General features: G+C 45.2%; 1 long non-coding RNA gene across 1 annotated transcript; it reads right to left on the bottom strand.

Annotated features, from left to right (window-relative positions):
* Positions 1–246: 246 nt before the first annotated feature.
* Positions 247–4,198, bottom strand: LOC118977411 (uncharacterized). Its single transcript, XR_005064523.1, has 3 exons — positions 4,124–4,198; positions 2,223–2,288; positions 247–499 (listed from the first exon to the last, which is right to left on the bottom strand). It is a non-coding gene; the product is annotated as an uncharacterized LOC118977411 (long non-coding RNA).
* Positions 4,199–9,952: the final 5,754 nt, after the last annotated feature.

The following is a 9,952-nucleotide window of genomic DNA, read 5'->3' as shown; positions in this document are numbered from 1 at the left end:
GCCTATGAACCAAAAGGTCATGGGTTCAATTCCTGGCCAATTCCTGGGTTGTGGGCTAGGTCCCTGGTTGGGGGCAATGTGAGAGGCAACTGACTGATATGTCTCTCCCTCTCTTTCTCCCACCCTTCCCCTCTCTCTAAAAAATAAATAAATAAAATCTTTTTTTAAAGTTAAAAAACAAAAACAAAACCAAAAAAGCACATACAGGGTCTGCCTGCTACATATTAAGATTTATCATTTGCTCTCTACAATTTCTAAGCCAGGTCAGTAAAACCAGCTGGTTTGTGATGGCTTCTTTCTCAGCCAGCTCTGGCTGCTATAACAAAATGCCATAGACCAGGCAGGGTAGCTTAAACAATAGGCATTTGTTTCTCACAATTCTAGAGGCTGGGAAGTCCAAGATCATGGTTGCAGCTGGCTGGGATCCTGATGAGGGTCCTCTTCTTGATCTGCAGTTGGCCCTCTTCTCATTAGGCCCCCACACAGACTGTCTTTGGTCCTTACATGCACACAGGGAGGGAAGCAGAGAGAGATCCTGTATCTTTCATTTTAGAAAATCATTAATTCCATCATGAGAGCCCCACCCTCAGGACCTAATTTAACCCAATTTCCTCCTAAAAGCTTCACTTCTGATACCATCACATTGGGAATTTGGGCTTTGACATAAAATTTGGGAGAGAAAGATGAAGTTGTACGAGGGAACACACTCAGTCCACAGCAATTTCTTTTCATTTTCCTAAAACTTCTGTATTCTAAGCATGTCGGAGTGTCATGGTCATTTTACCAGATAACATGTTCTATGTTTTTGTCAGACTTTGCTATGGACAGAGACCATGTATGCAGAGGGAGAGTGGTGTGGTTGAAGTGTAAGGCAGGAACCTTCTGCCGATCAGGCAAGTAGGGGAGGGAGGCACGGCAGCCACCAGGAAACACTGCTTAGTGCTCGGTCGCAGTGAACCCTTAGTGTTCATCGTTAGAGCTCTCAAACCCTCAGCTCTTCCTCCCATCCCAAATGGTACGTGTTGTCTAAGAGTGTTCATTTAAATTATTTTAAAAGGCATCTTTAAATGTTTTTACTTTGAGAGTGACTTTTACAGCCTCTTGAAATAATTGCAGACATTCCAGGAGGTAAAATTAAACAAGCCAGGACAGAATTAGGAATTTACCTTTTGTGCACTATCATGTTAACTTTAAGTCTCCTTTAAAATGTGGTGAATTCAGCTCTTTTCAATATCTAGAGTTTATAGCTTCTCAGAAAATCTGTTAATTGGCATAAACAAAGAATGAAAAAAACTTCTAGCTGGAAATGCTATTGAGACAAGTCCTTTTAAACAAGCCACAGACTTATGATCAAAATTTTGAAAATCTGGCCCAATGCACACACAATTTCTTTTTGAAATTACTGAGGATACATCTAAAATTCTAAATCCCCCATGGGCCAGAAGATCTGAGCTCATTTTTAGTTTACTTCTGATTTCTATGCTAACCTTTTTATAAACAAATTTACAAATAACACTTTTAACTCTTAAGTGACTTGTTCATTCTTCATTCTATTTTAGCATCAAGACTTTTTTTAGTTCCTCTACCTAAGTTAGAGCATCTCTATGATAATACAAATTTTAATAGAATCCAGTTAACACATGGTATCCACTCTGTGGTCAGTTTTATGGTACTTGAACTCAAAAATGAGGTCTTGAAATTCCATTCCTGTTGACTTTTCTTGATATAGCTGCTTAGTACCTTAAAAACAAAACAAACAAACAAACAAAAAACAGGACCCAGTGGCCAGGGTCCACAAAGTGAAGGGGAAACACTCGCCCTTCCCTCCCCTCTGAAGTCTTATGCCTGGCCAGCATTGACTCTTCCCCGGGAAGCCTCTTTCAGGCTCCACTGATGCTTCTGATGAGAGAATACTGTTTTAAAACACACACACACAAAAAAAAAAAGAAGAAGAAGAAGATGAAGAAGAAAAAAAAGGAAAGAGAAGCATTGATGTACAAAATTTCTATTTCCAGATAATTTTCATATTGGTTCTCCATGCCTTGGAGCTGTTAGTAAATCATCTGTTGTTCTTGTTTAACCGCTCTCCAGGTTTAGTCTTTGCTTATATAACCTGGGCATCACTCACAGCAGCAACCCGATGAGTATCTGTCATACCAATGAATGATTAACTTCAAATTTCTCTCCAAAATCAATTTCACGGTACATCTTCTATCACTTACCTTCTTCAAACTGGGGTCCGGAAATCAATTTCTTGCCTCTCCTTGGGTCTTTGATGCCAACAAACCCTGTGTGAAGTTCAGTTAAATCTCACATTTGATAAATGGCCATGATGCAAACCGTGTCTGGTTGCAGCAGAGAGCTAAACCTCGGCACATGACCTGTATGTGAATTAACAAGTACCTGCACTGTAATATCTCCCACCAAGAAAAGAACAGGGCAGCAGCACAGCACAATTATATATGTGTAATATTATCACGGAGTTCAGAGAGAGAGAAAGGCAACTGTGATACCTCTGAGAAGGAAAAACGCTCTGGAGTCTCTTGGAAAGTTACACGTTTTCAGTGCAAGGTCATTTACTCCAACCAGACAACCAGTTCAACGTCCAGAAATAGTCTCACGAAACAAGGATTTGTCTTTTCTAGGACCTGCCCATTGTGGACAGGACCATGCAGTGAGAAAGCATCCAGCTAGAGAAAACCCTGTAGTAACAGCAGGTCATACTGGCTCCAGCTCCAGGAACAACTTGGGTAAAGGTTACAGCAACATGTTTCACGGCTCCACTGTCTAGGGACCGGCACGAAAAAGAGGGCTCAAAGCCGGGCTGCATAAATAAAGGTAGACAAATGATGGGTCACACCTAAGAATAGAAAAAGAAAAAAACCTAGGGGTCATGGGAGGCTTTGAGCATCCACAAAACACTGTCTGGGGCAGTGTGCTGCTGGTTTCCATCGCTGGCTTAGAAGAGAGCAGGAGCGGAATTCCCTCTGCTGTGTTCTTCCTCCACAAGCAGCTTCTCAGTGATGAATGCAAGGTGGTAGGTATTGTATTAGGGAGAATCTGAAGGGAAGTGGTCAGTGATTACCTACTTGGGAGTCAAGAAGCCAGGAAGGGCTTAGAGATAATTATTCAGCTTCCGAGAGAAGGGGTGAGTTGGGAACTGTAGTGAAACTATGCCATGAAAAGAGTGTATTTGTGAGAGGAGCTACGATACAACAAGTGAGATTGGGGAAGACACTGGAGGGACTTGCTGCACCCTCTGCCCTGAATGAGGATAGTGGGGGTTCTGCTTGCAGACAGCCTTTCCACCTGCCTGCTGTTGGGTCCTAATTCTGTGCTCTAAGCAGTTGCTGGACTTCTCTCTGTTCAGTTCTTCTGCAGATTCAACAACTTCTCTGTCATCTCCTCTGGGAGGATCTCATGTAAATGTCAAGGAGGGGTAGAAAAAAAGGAATATAAACCATGCACTATGCTCTGTAGTAGCTTAAAGTTCCATTTTGTCCTTGCCCTAAATTTGTGTGTGTGCGCACAGATCTGTTGTTACAAAAATCCACCTGGGTCCATATAACCTAGACCAAGTAGTAAGAGTGGTATGGAGCAAGTTATTCTGTTCACCTAGGCTGTATTGTGATATTCACAAAAAAACATTGTTTACATGTTTAGTTTCATTCAAGAGTGGTTCAAAACTAAATAACTGAATGAAGAAAAGGCTCATTTTTATCATTTGACTATATTTTCTGAATGAACTACAATGTGTGTCTTTTATAATGTTGATCTTTTATACAGTTATAATTGTTTAGTTAAAATAGCGTGGAAACTAAAAAAACCCAAATATTTTTCCTCCCACCTTCTAACTTCTTCTAGATGGGCTAATAATCAAATTAAGAGACAGATTCATGGGAGAAAAATCAAATTGGCAACATATGCACAGGGAAATCCCTAGAAGCACGAAAACTCCAAAGACAGGGAGGCCACATCGGATATACGCGATGTTTTGGACAAAGGAGAATATGGGGGGTTTCAGAAGTGAGGATGGGCAATCTCCTGGCAGTCCAGGAAGTGTGGGGCACACACGATGAGCACATTCTCGGACAACTCAGAAGTCATGAGACCCAGGGGTCACCTCGCAGACAGGCCGCTTCCTGAAGTCCTCCTACTTCCACACTTAATCCAAAGTGGGCTATGGTGAGCATTCTAAGATTGCCATCGGAACCTTTGGGCAGACAAGGGGGGAGGGTCAAACGTTCTTTCTGAGTCTTTTTTTTTTAATTTATTTATCTTTAGAGGGGAAGGAAGGAGAGAAGTATCATTGTATGGTTGCCTTTCATGAGTCCCCTGCTGGGAACTAGCCTGCAACCCAGGCATGTGCCCTGACTGGGAATCGAACCGTGATCGTGTAGTTCGTAGGCCCACGCTCAATCCACTGAGCTAAGCCAGCCAGGGCAGTCTTTTGTTACTTAATGAACAGCTTAAAGTCTATATTCCAAAAGGCAGCTCCAGGAGAGCAACACTTTGGCCCCCTTCAATAGCGAGGTGGTATTCAGAGCAGAGAAATATGTCTCATTGTCCTGAAAGTTGTCTGTCCAGTTGTGCTGCTTTTACAAGTTGCAGAGGATCACACTCTGTGAGTTCAAATACTTCCTTTTATGCTGAATAAATAAACTTGCTTCCAAGTCAGGATGAGCAGATAGTTCCGAACACTAAACACTGACTGGCGTTCTGCAGGGAAGGCCCGAATGTGATCTCTAACATCATTGTTAGTACATTCTGAACCTTTTTAAAAAAGGAGCAGAGTCATTATGTAGTTCTTGTACAAGTGATACTTATATGTTCCTAATATTCTCTTTATATGTATGTAACATATACCTTGCTTTATCATTTAGCATAATAACCAGGCTTTTTATTCAACCTAGTGTCCCTGGGGCCTTGAGGGCACCAGGTAACAGGAGGTGGGATAAAGTTCAAAGAATTCAAACATCACCCACTTCACGCTATTGCCAGGGGGCGTTCTTAAGTTCCCCAGAGTGGCATGCTCTGAGCAGAAGGCAGTTAGAGACCCTTGGCCCTCCAGGGCCTTAGACCTGTTCCACTCGTTTGTGTTTTTTTTTTTCCGGGAGAAAGCGGGGGAACAAGGAGTTTAAAGGATGAAAATCAGACACTCTTGGTTCTGTGTTTCCCCCCCAATACAATACCGTTTCTTAGTGAGAGAAAGAAGGAAGTTGGAAAGGCTAAGTTGCCCAAGGTCACTCAGGGCCTCTATCCAAGTTCAAAACATAGTTGGCTTGGGTATCCACCTGGAACATTCCTGACTAATGACCTGGAAGCAAAGAGCTCCTCTACAATTAGGTGCTGCCTTTCCAAAAAATTTTTCCTGGGAAAGCTTTGCAGTTTTAGTTTAGTTTTGTTTTTTCTATTTAAGATTTTATTTATTTATTTTTAGAGAGAGGGGAAGGGAGGGAGACAGAGAGGGAAAGAAATGTCGATGTGTGGTTGCCTCTCAAGCGCCCCGTACTGGGGACCTGGCCAGCAATCCAGGCATGTGCCCTGACTGGGAGTCAAACTAGCGACCCTCTGGTTTGCGGTCTGGCACTCAATCCATTGAGACATACCAATCAGGGCAGCAATTTTAGGGTTTTTTTGTGCTACAGAAAGAGGACAGGAGAAAAAAATGGATAGAATCGTTTTCAGGGTCAAGATATGGATGTGAGGTATAAGGAGGCTGACAACATTACACTTGGCTCTTGGCTTGACTGCTTGTTAAGAAGGGCCTCCTGCTGTTTGGACAATTTTATGTTATGTGTTAGGGCTGGGAAGGGTGGCGTTTCAGCTGTTCCTGGAAGCACACAGGCCCTGGGTAGACTCGTTCTTCCCCCGGCCCTAGTAATCAAGTGGGGCCCGCAGATGTTTCACTTAGCTTGTACTCTGCAGGACCATACAGTGTTTAGTTAAATTAGTTGCCAAAACATAAACAGCTGATTGGTTCCTTCCTTCTCCGAAAAAAACCCATTCAAAAAAAGACAACAACAACCTGGCAGGTGGGGCGCACATTCCCATGCAGCAGCCATGGGCCAGGGCGGGGACAGTGGCCAGGGACGGCCTCTTTACATTTGACACAGCCCCCAGCTGGCCAGAGCCCACAGGCCTGTGGCCCTGGGCCACGTGCTCTTTGTCTGCCTCTGCTGCCCACACTTTGCCTCCCCCACAGCCTCACTATCTAGGGAGCGCCTGGCGCTGCAGGTTCTGCCAACCCACCTGCGCAATCAGACTCACTCTGCTGAGTCCCGCTGTCTTCCAGGGGGCAGCCACACACTGGCCTGTCTTACAGGCTTGAATCTTACCCTCTTGAAGGACACTTGTTCCTCCTCACAGGGGTTTTCTGGACTGGAAAGAGGATGGGGGTTTGAATTCTACACCAGGTAGTGGGACAGGTGGACAGAGACTCCGGTACAGGTGAACTGCTGGTTGTGCCAGCCTGTGGGGGCAGGCCGGGAGAGGCAGGCAGCTGCTGCCCCTTCCTGGGAGTTGGAACCAACCTAAGATCTGAGCACTGTAATTAGGTGGTAGGGTGGTGGAGAAGTTACACCTCTCCTGAGAGCCATCCTGAGAAAGGAGTGAGGGCCTTTTCGCCTTTAAATTTACCCCCAGAGGTTCCCTCCAAGGAACTGCTCCCAGGGCTTCCTTCTGGGGCCAGGTCAGCCTTGACCAAGAGTCAAGTGCCTGAGGAGCCCATCAGAGCCACCTGTGAAGCCAGTGGAGTGCCGGGCCTCCTGGCCAGGTACCAGGCACTGCTTAGGGAAACATTCCGCTCCTCCCTTGCCCTGCAGGTACTGCTCCAAGGTCACATCAGGCTGGAGGACGGCCAAGATGGGCACGGCTCCAGCAGCCCAGGGGGAAGGGAGCTCTTTCACTTACCATTTCACCTCTGCCTTTCCCTGTCCCCATATCTGACCCTATATTGGTTCTGTACTATGATTATCTCACTGGCAGCTGGTTTAGTTCCTACAGTTTTTCCTTCTTCTCTAAACCTCTAGCTTTAGGAATTTTTTTTTTTTTAACAACTCTTGGGTTTAAACAAGAACACAGCAAGAGCCTGGGAACCTTAAGCAGTGGGCAATGGGCAATGGGCAATGATCTCCTTCATAGTCCCTTAGCTTTTGTTTACAGCCCAGAAGGGACTATGAATTTGGAAAAATCACACTGTGATCCAAGAGACTGCCAGAGAAAGAAGGGGGTGGGGTGTGGACAGAGAGAACACCTTGAGTTTGGAAACAAGTTATTAAAGCTAATGTGTCTCTGAAAAATGTTTCTAAGTTCCCCAGGTTTGCAGGAACAGGAGAATTAAAGGGCTTAGTTTCAAGTTATCTTATGTATTGTCACTCTGCACACGTAAACTCACAGCCTGGATTTAGATCTGAGAAAAAAAAAGTGATAGGAAAACTGAGAGCGTGCAACTCAATGCTTAAAAACAAAATGGATGATTTGCTGAAGTGTGAACATTTTGATTCAATAGGGAAAAAAGGAAATTATCAGGTATCAGAAACGATTTGCAGAGCACACTTATCGAGTGGCTGATACGTGCAGAGTCTCTGCTCTCAAGAAGTTCGCGGTCTATATGGATTATGGAGGGTTAATAACAAATTAAACATTTGCCAGTCACAGTCAGAAGGCCATAGGAATAAAGACATTTTAAAAGTAAAAATTAGTGTTATGGGAATATAGGACAAAGTAAAAGTTAGATCCATCAGGGAAGGTTTTGCTGAATTTGGCATTTATCATTTGACATTTGGTCAGCAAGAACTATGTCTTATTTCGAGCATCAAGAACATGTTGGCGTAGTGTGTGTGTGCTTATTTAATGAATGAATGAGTGAATGAATGACCTCAGGTTAGGAAAGCAGGCGGGTTCCTCTGTTTTCAGCGTTCCTTTTAGGTGCACTTCCCAGCAGAAGCTGATGATTATCAGAGTCACAAGCCCTCCCTGTATTGGCCAAGACATCAGTCTTACTGAGGCTCCTTTGCCAGGACAAATCAACAGCAGCAGTTACACTGCTTATAGCCATGTGACCCTGAGCAAGTCCCTGCATCTCTCAAGCGATTGTGCCATCATGTCAAGCAGCACCTGCTTCACAGGCTGTGGGAATGCCAAAGGAGACAATGGAGGCAAAGCTGTTCACCAAGTGCTAAATGGAACTTGCTTTTGTACAACTCGTTCTAATTTGCATAAAAGAGAATTGCACATTTACCTGTCCCCAAAGGCTTTTTTTAATAAAAAAAAGAACCCCTCTATTTGGTCTTTCTGTTTCTAACTAAAAAAATAAATAAATAAAAGGGATTTTCTGGGGAAACATGCACTAGCGTGGGGAGCCAGGAGAACCGTTGCAGAAGGACTGTGAGGGGCTCTTGCCCCCTGACCACTCCGAGTGCCCTGGCCCCAGTCCCCACAGCGACAATAGGGCAGATGGGGTTAAATCTTGTGGTGAATGGTGAACAGAATTTCTCTGGCATCTGCCCCACAAGCCACAGCACCCTGCAAGCTGCAGCTCTCCCCCACCTTCTGCTCTGCTGGAAGCAGGCCATTCAGGCGGCTCGTTGCAATGTCTGAACTTAACAGGAAGGAGAGATTTAAGTGGGGAGGCTCCAAATAGGACTGTACAAAGTCCAGGTAATTGGTCACATACACGTCTCTCTCCTCCATGAACTCCACCACCAAGCCTGTTTGTTCCCCCATGAAGCTGGGGGACCTAGAAATCCTGCAGCAACAAAAGAGACAAGGTTGCCTTGAGGGGACCAAGAGAGTTTCATTTCCAGGGAGCTCTGCCAGCTGCAGCACAGGGCTGCCCTTGGCCTTGCAGATGCAGACAGGAAGCCTCGAGGTGTCTGGTGGGCAGGCAGACTTGGGGGGGGTCTATCTGAGATAGCCTGAGGAATGCAGTCACACTCCCTGTCCCCAACTCCTCTTCTGGAAGGTCCTGGGCAACATGAAACCAGATGGTGAAAAAACAATAAAAACAAAGATCAAAACAAAACTCTAGTTAAAAATGCAAATACCCAATCAAGTAAACAAACATCCTTCAGTTATTTGGGGTGGAGGTGAAACAAAACACTTTTTATTAGGCCAGAAAAGCATCCGTTAGTGAGGCACTCAGTGGAGAGATAGTGAGGGCGGTCGATAAAATTCAGCTTGTGGATCCACCTTTACTCTCTGTTAGTGATGTCAGTCTTAAGCATCTGCTCACAGTACCAGCTCATGAGGTGGTGTTGAGGGCTGGATGGGAGAATGTGTGGCAAACCCTTGGCAAGCTGGGGGCACACAATAAACAGCCGCGATGATTAGTAACACCGAATCTTATAAAATCCTGCAAGGCCAATGTATCACTTTGGGGTTCTCTGAGAAACCGAACCAGTAGGATGTTCTGTTTCACACACACTCTCCCCCAGAAGGAGAAGTTCCCCAGGCAGTGCAGAGAAGCAGATGCCTCAGGCAGGTGTGGCAGGAGGCTGCAAGGCCTGTGAGTCTGACTGGAGGCGGGTAGCCCCAGCAGGACTTTGTATTTCCTTCTATAGGAGATGGGCTGTGAGAGGGGAGTCTTAAGTCAGGAATGACGTTATCTGGTGGCTCACTTTCTGAGAGGTTGGGAGGTCAGACCCTTTCTATTTCATCACTCTGCGCTTGAATCGAAAATGGGCTCTTAACAAAGAAATACTTGAAACATGATTAAATTTAATGTCTAAATATTAAATAAGGACAACTCTTCCCACCCCAACGGAACATTCTTCTGTTTCCTGCTGGCCCCTGAAGGCCCATGTGGCACACAGGGCCTGGAGCTTCCAGGATGGCCTCCATCCTTGACTGCCCACCCTTTATGGGCTGAGGCTGGGCACTGTGCCACAGTGGCCAATAGGGCTGCTGGCCTAGAGCAAATGACACCGGCACAAGACAGAAGTGGCTGGAC

This window comes from Sturnira hondurensis, unplaced genomic scaffold, assembly GCF_014824575.4.
Source record: "Sturnira hondurensis isolate 20B ecotype Veracruz unplaced genomic scaffold, ASM1482457v3 Scaffold0021354, whole genome shotgun sequence".
NCBI lineage: Eukaryota > Metazoa > Chordata > Mammalia > Chiroptera > Phyllostomidae > Sturnira > Sturnira hondurensis.
This window is presented reverse-complemented; position numbering and strand designations above follow the sequence as displayed.